Here is a 22,420-nt window from a genome sequence, read left to right as displayed (position 1 = left end):
GCCTAATTAATGGTCAAAGGGGTGGACTGGTGAGTGTCAACTTGAAGCTGGACTAGAAAAATCCAGAGGATGACATGACTCGACCCATGATAATAGAATACAATATTGCCACACATCCAACTGTTTGGGAACACGCTGCTATTTAAGCAGCCATGTGAGCCCCTCAGTGATGCATGGATGTACTTGAATAACTTGGGGCCCAGTATCCAGCCCTTGTTATAATTCTCTGGGACAAAGTCATTGAATATGAACTCTAAAAGATCAAGGGGACAATGGAGGGAGGTGCCTCTGGCCCACCTTCTTTCCAGAATATCAGATCTGCAGTTCTATTTCCCAGCTAAGTGAAATATTGGTAGCCAAAACTCAAGATAGTCCCCCATTTAGCAGCAAATTCCCTGGCTTCTTAGAGGCACTTCAACAGCGCCTAAGTGGGGCTCGATTCCTCTTGCCGATGCACCAAAGGTGACCTGAGCTGCAGCCCCCAGGCTCTTGGGCCCATATTAGAACGCCCTGTGTCCCAGTTCTCCTTGCTGACAAACACCTGGCTTGGTGTGGGGCCGTGTATGCTTTTGGCGAAAGAGGACGAACCAGAACACAGAGAACGGTTAGCTACAAACCTTTTGTCGGAATTCCAGAGCTTGATATCATGCCCTAGGAACGCTCTGCCTTGGAAAAGAAGGGGTGACTTCTTACAGAGCCCTAATAAGTGGGTCAGCCTAAGTTTAGCTAGTTAATGGAAGAGTCAAAGACGGTTCTCAAAAGAAAAAGGAATTTTTTTTTTTTTTTTGGAAGCCTAATCAGCCTTGGTTTGGCCAATTTGTGTTCAGCAAGAAGGGGCGGGATGTGAGAGTCGTAGGGCCAAGACAGGAAGGCTAATGAATATAAAAACAGTCCACGTGGCTGCTTAGTGGCGTGTTCGTGGAGTCCCAGGGATGAGCGGGGACCTTCCCACCCGAGGGCCAGAGAAGCAGCAGAGCATTTGGACGAGTCTGCTGACAGTGATGGAGGCACAGGGATGGAGCCCGGGGAGGTGAGGTTGTTTTCAGGGATACTGACATTCCTTAGTCACCCTCCCGGCTCGGTTTACAATGTGGACCCTAATCGAATGATGTCCCCCCACGGGTTCCTTTCCAGCCTCGGGGGAAGAATCCTCCCACCCTCCGCGCTGAGGCTGTGGGAAAGAACGGGCTCTGTGACCTTTCCCAGCCCCTCGGCATCACTTGGCTGGGAAAGCTGGGTGGTTGGAAGGAAGAGTCTCTTGAGGCTGGAGACATCTGGCAGAGACAGCTGAGGAGGAGCAGAGCGGCTGTAGGAGAAGGGGAATTATGGGGATCTTCAGCTACAAAGTTGGGAACTGTGTATTTTCAGTTTAACGTACATATTTATTCATCTATCCATTGGTCTGTGGATCCACCCACCCGCCCACACACGCCCACACAACCCCCATCCATCCAACATCTATGCCTTCATCATCCATCTATCATCCACCCATCTACGCATCATCCATCCATCTACCCACTCATCTATCTATCATCTATCTATCATCCATCCACCCATCCATCCAACAAATACCCAATGAGCAACACTTACAAACCTGCTCCTTGTGAGGTGATCCTCAAGGAATGCACAGTCTTGAGTGGGAGACAATGATATGGATCGATAAGTAATTTAATAACAACTTGATAAATACTGGATAGCTTACAGTATAGTATGTTACTAAGTACTGGAAGTGTTGAAAATACGTGCCCCTGCCTATTTGCTCTGTCATTTCTACCATCACTACTCAGATCTCATTTTGAGCACTGAGAAATTGCTTCTACCTGCTGAAAACTGTGCTATGCTCACGGGTTTCTGTTCCTTTGAAAACACTGTACCTGGTGTTTGCAATGACTCTTCCTCCACCCCACCCCTGCTTGTCTATTTGGCCAACTCCTCTCTGTCCCTCAGGACCCAGTTCAGGGTCCGCCTGATTGGAGTAGCTGCCGTAATTTCAGCTCAATGGGTCCTTGGCTGATGTGGTCACGACATCTTGTCAGCAACCCAATAAAATGGTCAGTGACCGTCCTGGGTTGACATTATTCCCAGGATGCCTCCTCACTGAACTCTAGGTTCCGTTCTGCCTTGGACCATATCACTGTGCCCACATATTCCCTGTGAATGGTGCACAGCGGGCTATCCAGAAATGCTGACAAAATGGAAGGAAGGAAGGAAGGAAGGAAGGAAGGAAGGAAGGAAGGAAAGAAGAAGGGAAGGAAGGAAGGAAGGAAGGCCAAGTAACCACGGGCTTGTTTTCTCATCATTCCGTGAACGATCACCGACAGCTGTTTTGTGGGTGCCAGGCCTGTGCTAAGAGCCGGGGACACCACAGCAAGCGGGTCCATCACAGAAGTCCTTGCTGTCCCGGAGCCTTCACTCGACAGAGCCAAAGACAACACGCACAGCCTCAGACAGTGCTAAGTGGCCATGTGACATCGATGACAGACTCTGACCACGGGAGCATCAGGTGGAAGCGAGTCAGGTACCAGAACCACACCCAGAGTTGCAGCAGTGGGGACACAGAGAGGCTGGAGTGCTGACTACGACAGACGATGCACACGGCGTCCTGTCCGGGAGGACAGAGGCTCTCTCCACCGGTGTCTGCGGCACCAGTGGGCGGCAAGGCCAGCGTCCAGATAAATTGAAATAATTGCAAAGAGACGGACAGAGAAGCGAGTGAAATGAAACCCAAAGCATCGCAGCTTTGCCAGGGGAACAAGCCTAAAACTGATGAGCATTTGAAGCTCGACAATTTACCTGCATACTGGAAACAGCCATTTCCTTAGCTTTCCGGATTTAGCCCCAAGGGCCATGCAATTGAAAATGATAGCAGGGGAGCACAGTGTTTACTTTGAACCTCACATGTGGGAATGATTTAGGAACTGGATTGTGTTACAAATGTCACATAAACCTCTAGGGCTCCCTCATATGGCTCACATTTCAAAGAGCTGTATGCTCTCCACAGCCCCGGGAAACCGCTTTGCCTGGATTACCAAGCTGCGAGCACAGACTGGGGAGAGGATCTATTAGGTTAGATCACTTACAAATTGGTGTAAGTATTCGTTGAGAAATGGGCTGGGATACAGGTTGTCTGAAATGCCACAGGGGCGATTGTGTGAGATCGGTCAGTGTTGCGTGATCCTAGAAAGACTGTGAATGCACACACTTTTATCTGCAGACATCATGGGATTTAGATGCCAAGGAACCCCGGATTACGGGGCTGGTTCCAGGGTGGACTCTCCTATCATCTCAATAAGTCAATAAATCCCTGGGAGCCCCCGGTCCTCCTCTGTACGTGCAGGCAGCCAAGGTCTCGGACACCTGAGATCTCCCTCCTGTAATAAATGCTATGGTTTTCCTGCTCCTCAGCACGTGGGTTATTCGAGTTTGAGCTAATATTATAGACAGAGGGGGAAAGCTGCCAGCAAATCTTCCACTGAGATAGGAAAGATACGTGGGATTGTTTTGGAAAATTAGAAAATTCTAGGCAGATGCTTGTATTCTAACTGCGGATATAACTTTTGTCAAATATTTGATTGGTTCCCCCTTTTCTTATGTACGTTATTAGACAATAAAAAGCCCAATAGACATTAGAAAGAGAAAATGTCGAATTCTGCAAGTTTATGTGAATTATTGTGTTAGTCTCCTGGGGACAGTGCCACAGACCAGGGCCTTAAACAGCAGGAATGCATCAGGTTACAGCTCTAGGGCCTGCAAATCGGAGATCAAGAAGCTGGCAGAGTTGATTTCTTCTCAGGCCTCTCTCCTTGGCTTAGTGGTCTGTCTTTTCCTTGTGGGTTCACATAGGAACTCTCTGTGTGTGTCTGTGTCCTAATGTCCCCTCTTAAAAGGACACCAATAATATTGGATTAGGGCCCACCCCAATGACCTGATTGTAACTTCATTCTCTCTTTAAAGGTCCTATCTCCAAAAACAGTCACGTTCTGGGGCACTGTGTTAGGACTTTAGCACAGGGATATCGGGGGGACATAACTCAGCCCGTGATGGTTATTGTATCACAGGTCTTTTACTTAGGAAACAAATTACCTTTTTTTTTTTTTTTTTTTTTTTTTACAGTTATATTGAAAGATAACAGACATCCAATAAAATGCACATATTTAATGTGCACAATTTGATGATCTTTGACGTCTTTTTGAAACTATCAAAAAAATCAAGATAATGAACTCCAAAAGTTTTCTTGCGTCCCTTTGAAATACATGCCTCACTTCATACCAGTAGCCCTGTCTCAAAAAGCCACTGAGCTGCTTGGTGTCATTACACGCCACTCTGCATTTTCTAGAACTTTCTATAAATGGAATCACACGTTACGTACTGTCTTGTTTTCTAGCTTATTTGGGTCTTAATTATTTTGCAATTTATTCATATTGTTGTGTGCAATCGGTAGTGTAATCCTTTTTGTTGCTGAGTTGTGTTGCATTGAATGGCTACATCACAGTTTGTTTATCCATTTACCTGTTGGTAACCATTTGGATCTTTCCAGCTATTTCCCATTGTTTCCAAAGTATTTCCAGTTGGCTTTCTGAATAAAGCTGCTATGACATTGGCGTACAGGAATTGTGTGGACATAGGCTTTTCTACTCTTCAGCAAATGCCTAGGTATGAAATAACTGGGTCGTGTGAGGATGTGTGTTTAACTTTTTAAGAATCTGCCAAACTGTTTTCCGACGAGGTTAGAGCGTTCCTATGCTGCACATCCTCACCGGCACTTGGTATGGTTAATCTTTATATTTTTATTTAAAATTTTTTTTAACTTTAATTATTTTTGAGAGAGACAGTGTGTGAGCAGGGGAGGGGCAGAGAGAGAGGGAGACACAGATCCGAAGCGGGCTCCAGGCTCCGAGCTATCGGCACAGAGCCCGACACGGGGCTCGAACTCACAGAGTGTGAGATCATGACCTGAGCTGAAATCAAGAGTCAGAGGCTTAACTGACCGAACCACGCAGGGGCCCCTCCCTGCCCCCCCGCCCCTCGTTCTTTGAAGTCTTTGTTTTCACAACCTCTAGGTTTATGACAAAACTGGGAAGGAGGTGCAGAGATTTCCCTCACCCCTTCCCTCGGCACACACAGCCTCCCCCACTAGCTATATCCCTCGCCAGAATGGCTCCCTTTTCTTAGCCTGAGATGAACTTTCATGGGCACATCATCATCGTCCAGCGTTTACATTAAGATTCACTCTTGGATTTGGACAAATGTGTAACGACATATATCCATTATTACAATAAGATACTGAGTATTTTCACTGCCCTACAAATCCTCAGTGCTATGCCCGTCTCCCTCCCTACACTGCCCACCGGCCCCCTACAGACACTGATATTTGTACTGTCTCCATAGTTCTGTCTTTTCCAGAATGTCATTAGTTGGAATCATACAATATGTAGCCTTTTCAGATTGGCCTCTTTCACTTAGTAATATGCACTTAAGTTTCTTCCATGTCTTTTAATGCCTTGTTAGCTCATTTCTTTTTAGTGCTGAAAAATATTCTATCGTCTGGATGGACCACCGTTTACTTATCTAATCACCTACTGAAGGGCATTCTGGCTGCTTCAAGTTTGGGCGATAATGAATAAAGCTGCTATGGGGCACCTGGGTGGCTCAGTCAGTTAAGCATCCGACTTTGGCTCAGGTCAGGATCTCGCGGTCTGTGAGTTCGAGCCCCGCGTCGGGCTCTGTGCCGACAGCTCAGAGCCGGGAACCTGCTTTGGATTCTGTGTCTCCCTCTCTCTCTGCCTTTCCCCTGCTCACACTCTGTCTCTGTCTCTCTCTCAGAAATAAAACATTGAAAGCAATGTTTAAACAGGAATAAAACTGCTATAAACGTGAGTACAGGTTTTTGCGTGGATGTGTTCTCAACTCCTTTGGATAAATACCGAGGAGTGTGATCGCTAGATTGCATGGTAAGAGTATGTTTAGCTTTGTGAGAAACCACTAGACTGTCTTTCAAAGTAATTGTACCATTTTGTGTGTCCCGGCAACGAATGAGAGTTCCCATTGCCCCACGTCCTTGCCAGCATTTGGTGTTCGCGTTGTGGATCTGGGTGATCGGAATAGGTGTGCAGTGGTATTGCATTGCTGTTTTAATTTGCATTTCCCTGACGACACCTTGTGGCACATCTTCTCATATGCTCCTTTGCCATCTGGGTATCTTTGGTGACGTGTCTATTAAAGTCTTTGGCCTATTTGTTAATCAGGTTGTTCGTTCTCTTGTTGTTGAGTTTTAGGAGTTCTTTGTATATTTTGGATAACAGTTCTTTAGCAGACAGGTCTTTCTCCTACCCCGTGGTTTGTCTTTTAATTCTCTTGACACTGCGTTTTGCGGGGCGGACGTTTTTAATTTGCACACAGTCCAGGTTATCGATGCCTCCTCTCATGGATCGTGTCTCTGGTGTTGTAGCTAAAAAGCCACCGCAAGCCCGGGTCATCTAGGCATCTACGTCATCATCTGGGACTTTTAGAGTCTTGTGTGTTACATTTACGTTTGGGATCCGTTCGGAGATGGTTTTGTGAAGGGTGTAAGGTCTGTGTCTAGATTCATTTTCTCCTTGTGCTTGTCATTGGCATTTGTCTAGGGAGTAGCGATGGTCGGCTGATGTTCAGGGGCATCTCGAGACATCCTGGTCGGTTCCCCTCTGTGGGGGATGGGCAGCACTGCTTTTGATGAGACCAAAGAGCCCAAGCAAGAAGCACCGTCCAGGGCCACCACCCGCAGAGAGGTTTCTACCAGAAATCCAGCATGGGGGGTTTGGCTGCGGCTGGTGCCTTGGTTTCAGCCTAAAAGACAGCAAAGGGCCACGTCCTCCCACCATTTCCTCAAGGCATTCCTGACCCAAAGCAGCCATATAAACAAACATAAAACCCAAAGTAGAAAACATATGGGCACCTACAGATTGTAATTTTTATCATACAATAAGCTTCTAGAACTTCAAGTCATGTAAAAAAAAAAAAACAAACAGGAATTCTTTTTTTTTAAATTTTTTTTCAACGTTTTTTATTTATTTTGGGACAGAGAGAGACAGAGCATGAACGGGGGAGGGGCAGAGAGAGAGGGAGACACAGAATCCGAAACAGGCTCCAGGCTCCGAGCCATCAGCCCAGAGCCTGACGCGGGGCTCGAACTCATGGACCGCGAGATCGTGACCTGGCTGAAGTCGGACGCTTAACCGACTGCGCCACCCAGGCGCCCCAAACAAACAGGAATTCTTAAAGAGAAGCATTAATGTCACCTTCCATGACTTTGTTCTTCCAGAAGGGTCTGCGGCAAGGTCCCTGGGTAGAAGAGAAGAGGCTTAGAAGTAAGTTTTTCTCTCGATTGTGTACTTACTTTCTGATATTTTCTGACCATTTCCCCTCCATTCTTTTATAAATTGTTTCCTCTCCCGGTGGCCATGGTTGACAGACTGAAGATACTCCATTCCCCCCAAATACCTCGTATGTTTGTTATATACATGCCAGCTTAAGCACCTGACGTCTAGCCAGCACCCAGGAGTGAGAGGGGGTTGAAGCATTTAGGGACGCTCACCCTGCAGATCCGTGGCAATCCACGAAAGTCCCCAGCCTTCCGGGTGACGATTACAACAGGACATGGCGACATTTGCCTACATTTGCAGTCTGTCAACTTTCCACAGCCCTGGGTGTCGTAAAACTCACTCTCAGGTCAAATCCACTCTAACTTGGGACATTTCCGTCTGTGTCATCCATATGCCGTTGTAACACTTGGTATGTCACACACGTGCTGGATAGGAGTGGTGGCTGTGACCAGCAGACGTCCCCTCAGCCACCTGTCTCTGGGTTAGGATGTGGGAGTCCTGCAAGGGGCTTGATCACTAAGACTACGCAGTGCAAAGCTCACTCCTGTCCCAAAATGCCGCTTGTGCATGTCCCAGCCAGCCGGGGTCGATAACTGCACAGCCCAGAAGCAGACCTCGTGGCGATGTTAACTGAAGTGACAAGAACCTTACAGTCCTCGGAAATGATGTGTGAACTCTTGAGGCTGCTGATGTGAACACAACAACAGAAGCAGGTAAGAGGTCAGATGCATCTCATTTTAGGACGGATATGTAAAAATAAGCAATTATTCAACAGCGAGGCTTTAGAATACTTAGGGAAACAATACAGACTGCTTCTTTTCTTTGAGAAATAAATCAGACTTGGCACAGAAAATCAGTGACCTAAACCTACGGGGGGGGGGGGGGGGGGTGGTTCCGGGCCAGCTCACTGGCCAATAACAGCGAAAAACCATGTTGAAAGGAAAGAGCCACATTAAGCAAATTCAAACGAGTTGTAACAGGCACGATTTTTCCCAATGCAGAAAAGTGTAGACCCTGCTGAAAATTTTCAACTTAGCTATTTTTAGTTGCACGAGACACAAAGACTATATAATCCTCATAAAGATGTCAGCTGGCCCCAGCCCTCCCCAGGCACCTGCAAGCATGATTCATTGGACTGATGACAAATCATCTGCATATGGAAAGCATCATACATCTTTCATATGTTACAATAAACTCTTATCAGTGCAGCAGACAGTACTTTTATCGGTAGGTGGCATTGACCCTGGGGAGTCCAATTGGCTAAAGCATAAAACAATGGCAACGTATGTGAGATCCGCTCTTGCTTACCTTGAGCACAGCCTCGACGTTATAGTAGACATTTCGGGCGGTTGGTGGTGGAAAGCTTCCCGGATGCTCTGTCCACCCTTCCCAGCTTGGGGGTGTCCAGTTCTAGAGGCTCCAGACAAAATCGGGAAAGGCCAGGGATTTATGAATTGCTTCCATTTTGTTAAACCACTGACTAAAGAACCAAAAAGTGAAAAACAGGTGGGTGTTGGGGAGTAGATGATACTTGTAGAATATTCTAGTAACTTCCGCCTGGATTATCCAGGTCCTGGTGCCCAAGACACTGGACACCTGCATTAGGATTCAGGTAGGAGCGAGTGGGTTGTGGCTCGCAGCGAACCCAGGCTCTGTGCTCACTTGGGCAGGCAGCTCCCTCTCTCAGGGGTCCCCAGAATGCAGCATCCGGGAGCAGCAAAGGGCACAGCCTAGAGGGAGACGTCAGGATGTGGGGATTGAGGGTACTCACATCCTGTGGATCCACGTGAGGCTGTGATGCTCCCCGTGGGCTTCTCCCCCCTCCAGGTTCAGGAGGGACTCTGCAGAGCCCCGGGGACCTTGTCTCGGGGACACACACACACCTACCTCATTCTGCACCTGCAGCCGGAATCCTTCAGGGAGGGGAGGGAAGGCATAAGGGAAAACAGGAACAAGACTGGGAGAGAAGCATGGAAGGAAGAAGAAGCGACTTGGCTTTGATCCTGTCCTCCATGTGATCGCTGCAGGGTTGAGTATCTCCATCCTTGGTGACACGGTGCCTACAAAGCCAGCCGCGGCCCTACCTCCCGCCTCCCTCAACACCAGCACGAGTCACGTCAGCCTCCGGACACGTGTAACTCAGTGGAGGCCACCAAGGGCAGGGATGGGCAGCCACCCCCTGCAGCCAGGTGCACAAGGAAGGCAGGTGGACCCTGGGGGCTGTTGGTAGAGCCCAGTGGCACAGGTCACGGGCTGGTGGGAAAAGTAAAGGGCTCCCTCTCATGATCGGTCGCCTTCTTTTAGTTTTGCTTTCCTCATGAAACGGTGACATGTCGCCTGGGTGCATAGATTTTAAAGGGTCAAGGGAAACCCAAGAAATGAAGCCCTGCCCAGTGTCGGACAGCTGTCGGGAGTCCGGGTGCGTCTCAGCCCCAAACTGAGAGAATTTGCGTGGGAAGTTGTGCTCTGCGCCTAGCTGGGGGCAAGAGGGAGGAAGAGGGTGTCACTTCAGAGACTGTCCTCTAGATGGCGCCCCGAGACAACGTTTGCATTCCTTTCGAATCAATCTTAAAGTGCAGCGAAGGTTCTTTGCACACTGTAAGGCGATGCTTCACATTTCTGGTGCAGTTTGTTATTTTTTTCCCCCCAGCGGGCAATGAAACCACCCGTTTTTAAGTCAGACATTTGTGTCGATGGCCTGTCTCCTGGTTCCGAGGAAGAAGGGGGGAAAGGAACGTTAACTTTGGACCTGACGGACCTCCGTCACCTTGAGAGAGTTGCTCACACGCTCTGAGTATCAGTTCCCGCGTCTGTAAGTTGGAGATGATAAGGCTTGGCTTCCAGAACTGCTGCGAGGATCAAACGAGATACTTTCTATAAAAGTCCTTGATTAGTATGGCACAGAAGTGCTCACTAAGCCGGGCTCTCGGGGGAATTGAGGGGCGGTTCAGAATAAGACAGACGAGGGCCGCTTCCTGTTGGCCAAGCGGTGCTGGGGAACTCACTTCCCTCTGCTGTAGCTCAGTGTCTTCATCTCTGAATGGGTATAACACTATTTAAAACAATAATTTCCATATTGCTGTAAGGTTTAAATGAGTGACTGTCCATCAGGTCCCATGCCCAGCAAGGCATTGTCCCTGCTGTGCCTCTTTACGCGGCCGCAAGGGCACTGGGACAGCATCAAGGGCTGTCTAACCTTCTGTGCCGCATACACGAGGGAAGGGAGTTCTCTTTAAGTAAACTAAATACTGATTTTCTGTTTCATGTGACGATTAAAACAAAACATTCTTAAGCACTGCTTCGATGGCCTCTCTATCCTACCCATGTCATTTCTCTTCCTTCCAAGCAGTTTGCTCTTTCCCACTGGGCCTCTGAGGAAAGCAGGATCCAGAATCTGTCAGTTCCTCACGGGGGTCGGATGGAAGCATCCTTGTGAGTTAATAACATGCTTCTCACGGGCCCTGGAGAACCGGACCCCTACGGTACGAGGAAGAGGAGAGAACTCATTTCACACGGAACACCTCGCCCCCTGCATACCCACGCCTAAAGAATACTGTGGAGTTCTCCGGAACTTTCCAAATGAATTCCCAGAATGAAAACATGGGGCTGATCTAAACGGGATTCCAGCATGAGGGTTGTGTGGTCCTGTTACCTGGGGCATTTCAGCCATGATTTCACTGGTCCTCGGGGCTTGCTTGGGGCAGAGGAATCTTCAGAATTAATTGGAAATCTTCATGCAATTTACATGAAATATTCATCTACATCTTTGTGAAGCTCGGTAGCTCATTTCTTTGTATTGCTGAACAATAAATCCCCCATTGTAGGGGCGCCTGGGTGGCTCTGTCCGCTAAGCATCTGACTTCGGCTCAGGTCATGATCTCACGGTTCGTGGGTTCAAGCCCCGTGTCGGGCTCTATGCTGACGGCTCAGAGCCTGGAGCCTGCTTCGGATTCTGTGTCTGCCTCTCCCCTGCTCATGATCTGTCTCTCAAACGTAAATAAAGGTTAAAATTAAAAAAAATAATAATAAAAAATCCCCCATTGTGTGGATATACCATAGTTTGTGTACCCAGTCATCTACTGAAGAACACCTTGACTGCTTCCAGGTTTTGGGCTTTTTGATAATGAAAAAAGCTGCTATAAACTTCTGGGTGCCGGGTTTTGTGTGTCTGTAAGTTTTAAGATCAGTTGAGAAAAATCTAGGAGGACTTCTGCTGTTACTATGGTGAGGCTTTGTGTAGCACCATACAAAGCTGCTCACGTGTCTTCCAAGCGGCCGCAGGACATTGTTCCCACCAGCTAGGAATGGGACCTCTAGCTCCTCCGCAGTCTTGCCGGTAATTCCGGTCGTGCACTTTTTGGAGTTTGGCCATCTTAATGGGTGTGTAGGGGTCCGTCCCTTTGACTTGGTGTTTTTGTAAATTAAGTAAACACCCCGTGGTGTGATTACTGGATCATAGAGGATGATGAGGGAAACAAAGGCAAGAAAAATGAAGTTTAGCCTGCAGCCCACTGACAGGTACCAGACTCGGCAGCGAGAAACATTCCTTAAGGCGCTTCTGGCTGTCTTAATGGCTTAATGTTTACACGTCATTAAAAACTAAAAGCAACCTTATCTTGACAATAGCTAAATCTTCAGGGTCCCGTCAGACCCCGCTTTCAGCATCCAGAAATTCATCAGAAACTAACTTTCTCTCTATCCCCCATCCTTCCACAAAGTTAAAAGTATATAATCAGTCACTCCTCACATTCCAAGCGCAGATTTTTCTGCCCACGGGTCCTGTCCCTGTGCTTTAATAAAACCACTTTTTTGCATAAAAAAAAAAAAAAAAAACCTCGAGAATTCTTTCTTAGCCCTTGGCTCATAAACCCCACTTCAAATGTCATCAGGGTAGCTCTATTTTTCATGTTTTGAGGAACCCCCGGGCTGTGCTCCAGAGGGCTGCCCCAGTTTGCACTCCCACTGGCAGTGCAAGAGGGCTCCCCCTCTCCCCATCTTCCCACACCCCCCTACTTCCCGCCCTTTCCCACCTCCTCTTCTCTTTGGCATCGAGGCAGTGGGGCCAGACCCCGGTCCCCCGGGCACGCGGGCGGCCCCTTCCCGGGGACCGGGGACCCCTCTTCTATGAGAAGCACAATTAGAGCGGATACTTTTAAGCTACCCCCACCCCCACAATGGAATCCTGCTAAAAGAAAAATCAAATGACATTAATATCAAATGACGCTAATCCCAGTTTAATCTCTAGGATTATTTCTGGATACGGTTGAAGTTTGGCTGGTTTTCGTTAGGACACTGGCTTTTAATCTCACATTCAAATTCTTTGGAAGGGAGTCCCAGGGGCGGTGCTGCTCAGGGTCCTTTCTCCAGAGGGGACTGTCACCAGGGGGCTGCATCCTCCCGCAGGAAGGACGCACAGCAGGGCCCTTCCCCAGGCCGCGCTGGGGGGTGGAGGGGGCTTCCAAGCTGTGACAGAGTCCCAACGGGGGATGCCGCGTCCCCAGGGCCACCTGCCGGGGCACACGCGGGTGAAACTGAAGATCAGAGACTTTATTTGAAGTCTGTAGGAGTCTGCACTCAGCTAGTCATGTTGTCCAAATACCTGTTTGATGCACAAAGTGCAGCTTTCCTTGCTAGTGCTTGAATTCACACGTATGCTGATGTCTCTTTATAACATTTTCCTTGCTTTCAGAATAATTGTGAACATTTCCCCAGCACTGTCAAAGCATCTGCAGCTTCAGACTTTGCCGAAGGCCATCGAGTTTCTTTGGCCCCAGGAGGTCTTTTACACTCCTTTGTTTTTGTTTTTTTTTTTGTTTTTTTTGGGGGGGGCGGTGGTGATTTGTTTGTTTGTTTTGTTTCGTTAATGCATGCATTTTTGAAGTGTCTCCATTATATGTGAATTCAAATCTCTATCTCAAAAGAGAGCTCTGGGGTACATAACAGACGGAGAGCAGGTACCAGGAATGGATACAATGAACTCTGCAGCTGTTCTCCACCTGGGGGCCTGGTGCTCTAGTCTCATAAACTCCAATAACCAGTTTCTATGTAAGTAGAGTATTCAAATGACATCCTTAAATCAACTCATTTGCAAACTCATTGCTGTAATTTTTAAGATGATTGCATTGGTCATGACCAATACATCCATTTAGTCATGGTGTGCTTGGCGATTTCTAATGACATGACATAGCCAATAGTTGGTTACTAATCAATGGATTAGCCAAGGCAGACACCCGAAAGTCATTCCGACTCCCTTGCTTCTCTGATCAGTGGTTGTGAAGTTTGAGAACATAAAGTATTATTTATTTTGGCCTGAGAAGTGCATCAATGGTAATACCAAATATTGCACAATACATCACCATGTAGGATAAAATATTTGCAGACTGGGTACCATTTTGGAATTTCTTTCGGCTGTTTTCTCCTATTGAGGGCACTAATAATAATTGATTTATAATTGATTTAAGGATGCTTTGTAACCCAATAAATACTGGACCACGGCATTCAGGTTATTTGTTTCAAAATTACAAAAGCAAAGAAAATATATTGCTCTAATCTTTCCTCTTTTTGTCCTTTGGATGTTGAAACACAATGAATGAGATGTGTTTTCCCTGCCCGATCGCCTTTCTGCATGCTGAAGTTCTGACAGTGATTTTTAAAATGACAGTATTCCTACTTCTTTTTAAATGAACTTATATTAAAGAGGAATTGTATATTTCTTCTTGCAGACAGAATAAGATTTTATTCCAGTTTAATACAGTCTGTGATTAGAAATTTGGTGTTAGAAAGATCAGGAATGAAGACCTGATCTCCTCTGAAAATACACACTGCAAAGTGACTTACAACATCGTAAAAACCTAATCAGAGTTTGATACCAATTGTACAATTCCTAGCAAAAGTCACTTCATATAGTCTTTTCTAAAGATCATATTAGCTCTGCAACTGGCAAAAAATCAAGCCTATTACCCATGATAAAATTTGATATCAGATCTAATTCAGATAAACCTATTTTATTGTGTTGACAAGATAAAGCTAGCCCATCAAGCACACTTTCAGGCCAGAAAGGAGAAAAGTAGTGTAACATTCATTACACGTTGCTAGTGGTAGATGTCTTAACTCAAGTGTAGGTTGGCCAAGAAGCTATGTTTGTTCCTCTTCTCTTAATTTAATCAGCGATCAGAGGCCAGGAGTTCAAATGTGCTCCCTTTCTTTCTCAGCTCCTGGTAATTTAATCCACCACAACAAGAAAAACTTGAAATGGCTGAATGTTACAGATTCATAGGCTGAGAGGGAGATCCGGATTCTGGAAAATCCAAGCCATCCTCTATCATGTTAGCATTCTACTGTTGATAGTTTAATTTCCTACAAAAAGTTGCCAGTGCCTTAAGATGATGATTAATCATTACGAGTAGATATTGGTTCCAATTAGAAGCAGATGGTTGATTGGATATACTTTAAAGGAAATTACCCTTTGGGGTGCCTGGGTGGTTCGGTCCATTAAGGGCCCGACTGTTGGTTTCGGCTCAGGCCATGAACTCATGGTTCCTGGGTTCGAGCCCCATGTTGGGCTTCGTGCTGAAGGTGTAGAGCCTGTTTGGGATTCTCTCTCCATCTTTCTCTGCCCCTCCCCTGCTCACTCTCTCTTTCTCTCTCAAAATACATAAATAAACTTAAAAAAACAGAAAATTACTTTTTGAACTCAGGAATAGAAAACAAGCAATACAAGCCTCGTCAGGCTCCACTGGGGATGCGGGCCTAGAAAAAAGGCAATTTAGAATTCAGGTTAACCCAGCCTCAGCCTTCCAGAATCTGACCCCATTCTCATTTTTGCATCTTTCAAAACCAACCAACCAACCAACCAACCAAACAAACAAAGAAATGAACTTCACCCAAGTAAGTAAACACTGCAGTGTTTGTTCTGTAACAGGAATGGGAGTGTAATGCCTAGAGGAATTAGAAACTGTTTTATTCTTCTTCTTCAGGAAAGCCCATAGATGCAGGGAGATAAGACACTGGCCGCTGATAGCTGCCACAGATGTGGTGACTGGTCACATGAGAACTACCTAGAATGTCACCTGATTTTTTAAAAAGGAAATTTCAAACTGTTTCACAGGTTTGCAAAGGGCATCATCAGCTTTGGCTAAGAAAGTTAATGCTTTTCTGCTAAAGTTGACCACTTTTGCCTTATACCATGACTGTAAACCAACATCAGACTCGGACTTTTGCGCTTTGAAAGGAAGTACATCCTGAACCTCCAGTTTGAGCGTCTAGATTCACCGCCAAAACAGCATCATCTGCAGGGAAAATGCATACTTTTGGTCCAATGCAGGATTTTATAAAGTGCATGACAACAAATTTGTGCTATGCCATTTGATGTGACTTCTAGACACATTATGAAATGTTAAATGCCTCATTTTGTGTTAAATTGTGTTGGGTGTCATGTGACACAAAATAAACCTATTTGGAGTTGTTTTATTTTGTCAATGGACATTCTCGAAAGTCAACTTCAAACCTTGGTAGAAGTGTAGGAAGTTCCTGAGCTCACTCCTCCCCCAAATCATTAATGACAATGGAGCTTTTATGCAATGAAATAGCATTTCCCCCTTCATTGGCATGAGAAAATGTAATTTCAGTTGTCCTGCTGGAACGCTCATGTTTTACTGGGTGTTTCCTCACTGGCTCATTGGACGTACCACACATTTGCGCAGTCTTGATGATTTTAATTATTGAGGTCATTTGAAATCTTGCTGTTAGACATGAGCGATATAAATTTCTATTTTAACTGGCTGGTCTTAAATGCGCCTTTGGGAGCTGTCCAGTTGTACCTCTAAAAATGTTGTTTAATGACACTGGTCATGAAATGACATCATTTTCAAAGACCGTTGTGATGCCGGTGTGGCAGCCCAGGCTGGGAGATCCTCGCCTGCTGCATTACATCAGTTCTGGAAGGTTCAGAGAAGGGTGGGGAGCTACCCCAGCAGTCACCAGAAACCACCCACAGACATTCCAAGCCCCAGCTCTAAGGAAAGCATGTTGATAAAATAAAATTATTATGGCATAAGTGACAACGTGCTCACTCACCCCTCTTAGTGAATTGCCAATTTCTAGAACCCAAACTGATTCATCTTCAAAACAAAACAAACAAAACAAAACAAAACAAAACAAAACATAAAGAATGATCCCGAGTATTGCTAACAATTCTCAAATTCTTCCTTTGGTAACCCTCCTGCTGTCTCTTTCTGCCAATATGTTTCCTGAGCAAAAAAATAAGAGAATCCTAATTATGTGCGTTATAAATTGTATTATATTGTTTGTACTTACGCTTTATGTAAATAGTGTATCTCATGCAGTTGTATGCAAGCATTGAAATAACTACTACCATTTAGGGAACAGTTTGGTCGAGTGTCTTTTTTGCACAGCCTCAAAGGGTGCCAAGTTTTCAGAGGTGCTAAGGCACCACTGCTTCTTGTAGAACTTTAAGAGGTGCCTTCGTCAGAGACTGGGAAAGGTTTCCCAGCCAAACCCCATGCTGCTGCTCCCGTATGACCTTCAGATCCCCGTGGCCTCTCGCTTAGGGGCCTGGACAGGACCAACAAGCTTTGTGATAATTCTGTGATGTCCTAAGCAGTTAAAAATTTTTTTTTCTGTTGGCAAAAGGAAGCGTGTGACAAGGAAAGCCAATCAGGTTTTTAATTTTCACGGAGTTAGTATCTGCTGCTTTTGTTAACTGATTTATTAAGCTATATTATACTCACCCTCTCTCCAGCACGCTGCAGTCCATTCTTCCCCACATAAAAAAAGGGTTTTCGCTTTGTTTTTAAACAGCTTTCTTAGGTGTAATTGCTATACAAAAAACTGTACGTTTTTTTAAAGTGAATTTATTTTGAGAGAGACAGGGATAGCGTGACTGGGGGAGGAGCAGAGAGAAGGAGAGAGAATCCCAAGCAGGCTCCGTGCTGCCAGCACAGAGCCTGATGTGGGGCTTGAACCCACGAAACTGCAAGATCATGACCTGAGCCAAAGCCAAGTCAGATGCTTAATTGATTGAGCTACCCAGGCACCCAAAAAATCTGTACATCTTTAACGAATCCAGTTGGATGACTTTGGACATATGCACAAATGTTGAAACCATCATTACAATCAAGGTAGTAAACATATCTACCAAAGAAAGCTTTTATTTATTTTTTTCTTTTTAAAAGTTTTATTTATTTATTTTGAGAGGGACAGAGATAGCGTGGGTGGCGGAGGGCCAGAGAGAGAAGGAGAGAGAGAGAGAGAGAGAGAATCCCAAACAAGCTCTAAGCTGTCAGCGTAGAGCCCGACGGCCGAGATCGAACTCACAAACCATGAGATCGTGACCTAGCAGAGACCAAGAGTTGGTCGCTTAACTGACTGGGTCACCCAGGTGCCCCCAAAGAAATCTTTTCTTGAATGAAATGCTATCAGTCAACGTGACCATGTCCAGAAGATACGCGGTCCAGGAAAGCCACTCTATTGAGTGAGAGTCATATTGTATATATACATGCTAAATGCCACGTGTGTGTGTGTGTGTGTGTGTATGTATACACATACACATATATACATATGTGTATATATATACATATACACACACACACACACACATATACATATGTGTGTGTGTGTGTGCATATACATGCCCCAAATCCCAAAACTCCAAGTAATGAAGTGTTGAGCTTTTGAAGAATTTCAATAATGTTTTACACATTTTTCTGTAAGAAAGAGCTGGGTAGCAAGTAGACGGAAAAAGATGGAGGCAAAAAATGGTAAAAGAGCACACTAAGAAATGTACAGACATAAAAAGAAACAGGAAGCACGTAATTTAGCTCTAGGTATTTTATTTTAATATTATTATTTTTAAATTTTTTAGAAGGTTAATTAATTAATTATTTTTGAGAAAGAAAGAAAGAAAGAAAGAGCGTGTGAGCACGAGCGGTGGGGTGGGGGTGGGGGGCAGAAGGAACGGGAGAGAGAGAGAATCCCAAGTGTGGGGTGTGACACAGGGTTCGATCTCCCAAACTGTGAGATCATGACCGGGGCTGAAATCCAAAGTCAGATGCTTACCTGACTGAGCCACCCAGGTGCCTGAGCTCAACATATTTTAGTCTGCATCTGATTGGTTGGTGGCAAGTTGCTTGATGTGACAATTTGGTCACAACGATGACAGGATCAAAATTGAATCCACCCAGTCAATTTTTTTTTTCCTGGTAGTAATTGTTATAATTGCAACAAAAATTATTTTTGGATATGAAGCATCTTGTTAATTTTTCATGACATTAACCTAAATGTACACCAAGAAGGATAATAATATATGACTCTCACAACTGAGTCCATACACTCAGATGTGCAAGAAAGAACTCACTTTTATATCTTGGGGTCAGTTAAATCATCTTCATCCTCAGTTGTTCTGGGGGTTTCGCCCACCCCATCTCTGTCAAAATGGTGCAGAGCCTCCACGACCCAAAGAAGACACGTCCGTAAAACTGGGCAATTAGGAAGTGCAGGACCTCACTGGTGCTTCACAGTCTAATAATGCCCATTAGAACCAAGACGCCCATAGGCTCAGAAGACACATGGTCTACTCAATGTTCCAAGCTGTGTGCGGAGTGTGGGGGTCTTTGGTAAGGCTGGGGTCCCACAAACTGAGTCACTTCTCCTTAGGAGCTTACATAGTCATACCCTGAGGCTGGATCCCTCCCCAGGGCACCAACATAGAGTGATAGGTGACTCTCTGCTTCTCCTGGGAATCTAAACATCTCTTAATAAGTACAGGAAATGAAATGTGAATAGCAAATAATTCTAAATCACTGAAGGTGATCTTTTATTCCGTGCACATAAAAATATTGCTATATAGGCAGAGGAATCATCACTTGCTTTGCATATTTTTAAAAAACAAATTAGAGGTAAAAATATAAATTTTGAAAAGAGTGACAGATCTTCTATTTCTTTTCCTTTTTCATTGCAAATGTATTACATATTTATTATGGAATACCCAGAAAATTTTAAACGGTGAAAATACTACAAATTATATCTATAATCCCACCTACCCAAAGGTAATTACTCTTGGCACTATGAGCATATCCTTCCATATTTGATTCTGTCCATAATTATAATAGCTGATGTTAAGTGAATACTTATGTGGTCCCAGGCTACTCTACATGCTTTTACATGCGCCAGATCATTTCACCTTTATGATAATCTTATGAAGTAAGTGCTGTCATTATCCTCATTTAACACATGGAAAAAACCTGTGCACACAAAAATATGAGAAAAGTGTCAATTCTGGAGTGACTGAAAAGGACCTCCAAAAGTTTGTTTCTCCATAAAAGCCATTCGAACTCTGTTTTAAAAACTGTTAAAATCAACTTTTTTGTATGCTGGAAATAAACAAAAGACTCGCAGTAATCCAAAGCAAAAGAAATGAATCATGGCAGAAACATGATTGGAGCATTTTAACTTTCTCTATTCCCATCTCTCTCTCTTTCAGTAGAAGATAACTGCAAAAACCAGTGATCTTGCAACCATGGTAACTGTGAAAACTTGCAGTCTAGTAGTTAGCGGAAGCAGCAGAATGAGGTTAGAATTCCTAAAAAAAAAAAAAAAAAAAAAAAAAAAAAATTCCATCCCTACGGAATTGTCTTTAATCTGCAAGCTCCCTGGAAAATCTCCATTCTCAGTCTTTACTCAACCTGACTCAGAGCTTGGTCAGTATGAACATCTTTATCCCCATGCTGTTTGTTGAAAATAACCAGCAGCAATTGCTTAATAATGTGGTTTCCTGAGGCAGTATCATCAGCCAGAATAAACAAGACTGATGAAAAAAAATAAAGAGGGACACCTAGTCGGCCTAGTCGGTGGAGCATCCAACTCTTGATTTCAGCTCAGATCATGACCTCATGGTTCATGAGATCAAGCCCTGGGTCTCAGTGTGGAGCCTGCTTGGAATTTTCTCTGTCTCTCTCTGGATTTCCCCTGCTCTCTCCCTTTCAAAAATAAATAAATAAACTTTAAAGACATTAAAAAGAAAATTTAGAAAATGAGATGTTTATGTGATCTTTGAAAAGCTCTGATTTATTTGTGAGAATCTAGAAAACCACAAGCATGTGCAGTGCTGTGCACATGCCTAGGAAAGATCTAGAAAACCCCAGTCTCTCACCTCTGGTTCATCTCCAACTTTGCACAAGCAGGAGGTAAAATCTAAGCCAGAGTTAAAAACTACTGAGCATTTTAAAGTTTGCCTACACACACTCACAGAGCAGCTTTGCAAAGCATGGGAAACTTAGGATTCATGACATTTTAGGACATTTCTGTCCAATTATTAGCTGACCACTAAGCTAACTGAGCAGAGACTTCAGTGGCCAGATGACAGGGAATACAGATTTACAGAATGAATCCAGTAAAGTCACTAAACAAATATCAGCAATAAACACACACACAAAACAAACAGCAATTACAGCAATCCAACGATCTTTGTGGGAATGTGGATCTGGTTTCTAGAGTTGCCACATTATGTAATTGGAAATACCTAGCTTTCAACAAAAAATTCAGAGACCTTAAAAAAATATGAAACCATGGGTGGTTCATGCATAGGAAAAAACCATCAACAGAAATTGTCCTTGAGAGAGTCCAGATGGTGTATTTACTAGACAAAGACTAAATTAGCTACTGTAAATATGTTTAAAAAAACTGAAGAAAACCATCAAACAATTGAAGGGAAGTAGGAGACAGGTGTCTCACTACACAGAGAATATAAATAGAGTGGTAGGAACTATAACAAGAAATAAAATAGAAACTTACTTAGCGGTTCCACTAGTCAGGGCTGAACTGGGATATAAGCCTTACTGTTGGATATTGGAGACTATGATTTTTGTTCACTGTCTATATACCCACCCACACACTATGCATACGCAGACATATATTTTGTTACATTCTAAGAAAAGTTATACTCTAAGTCTGAAAACCTGATCTGATTTATTAATTAAATCTACCACTTACTAGATATTTCTTGTATTGTGTCTTTTTCCTATATTGCTGGATTTTAGGTATTCCTGTACGTTTTCTCTAACACAGTATAGATCAAGAATAATTGACTCAAATTAATTTAAAAAGTAAAGGTGAAAAATTCTATGTAAGTGTTACCACTTTGAGTTCAGGAAAAGATGTCAAAATCACAATATGATTCATTATATATGTATGCAAATCAATGAATATACAGTTTATACTTTCTATCAAGTTATTTTTATTGCCAATTTACACTTGACGGAAATCTTGTTCCAATAAGCTGCTTTTTGCCAAACTTTCTGGGGCCCAGATCACCTTTAAACAAATAGTATCTGATAAGTGAAGGCAGAAACATCAAAGAGGGTCTCACATTCTTTGTGCCTCTTTCTTTCTTCTTTTCTTTTCTTTTGTTTCTTTTCTTTTCTTTTTTTTCTTTTCTCTCTTCTTTCTTTCTTTCTTTCTTTCTTTCTTTCTTTCTTCTCTCTTTCTTTCTTTCTTTCTTCTCTTTCTTCTTTCTTTTCTTTCTTTCTTCTCTTTCTTCTTTCTTTTCTTTCTTCTCTTTCTTCTTTCTTTTCTTTCTTTCTTCTCTTTCTTTTCTTCTTTCTTTCTTTCTTTCTTTCTTTCTTTCTTTCTTTCTTTCTTTCTTTCTTTCTTTCTTTCTTTCTTTCTGGAAAAGAGGGACAGAGGAAGAGAAGGAAAGGATCTTAAGCAGGTTCCACACTCAGCACAGAGCCTGACATGGGGCTCGATCCTGGGATCATGACCTGAGCCCAAATCAAGAATCGGATGGTCACCTGACTGAACCACCCAGGAACCCCCCACCCTTCTGTTTTTTTTTGGGTGCCCTTTTCTTTATGACATTTGCTGACTCAGAAGTTGCAAGGAATTTCTAGGCTGGGCAAAAAGCAGCAACTCAGAGCTTTTACATGTCTCATTGGGTTAGAGAATCGCATTTGGAGGTAAGGAGGAACAAAAACAAAACAAAAATAAAAACAAACACACAAAACCCAGGTGTTTGCAGTCCACAATTCTTCTGACCAGGGAAA

This window comes from Panthera leo, chromosome A1, assembly GCF_018350215.1.
Source record: "Panthera leo isolate Ple1 chromosome A1, P.leo_Ple1_pat1.1, whole genome shotgun sequence".
Classification (NCBI taxonomy): Eukaryota; Metazoa; Chordata; class Mammalia; order Carnivora; family Felidae; genus Panthera; species Panthera leo.
Note: the sequence above shows the minus strand (reverse complement) of the source record.